The sequence below is a fragment of the Sesamum indicum genome, linkage group LG3, assembly GCF_000512975.1.
Source record: "Sesamum indicum cultivar Zhongzhi No. 13 linkage group LG3, S_indicum_v1.0, whole genome shotgun sequence".
Classification (NCBI taxonomy): Eukaryota; Viridiplantae; Streptophyta; class Magnoliopsida; order Lamiales; family Pedaliaceae; genus Sesamum; species Sesamum indicum.
In genome coordinates, this window is record NC_026147.1 from 21,049,924 (window position 1) to 21,050,134 (window position 211).

The window sequence follows — 211 nt, forward strand, 5'->3', positions numbered from 1 at the left end:
TCATTTATATAACTTTTACATAATTACAAAATCACCTCTAATAGTTAAAAAATAAAGGTAGTTTGCGTAATATTTATGTTGACGTTTTTAGAGTGTATGTGTAATTTTCTAAAATATAAGGTGACTTGTGTAAATAATGTTAATATTTCTAGTGGATGAATGTATAATTATTTGAAAAGTATGAATAATTTGTATAAGCAGATCATACATT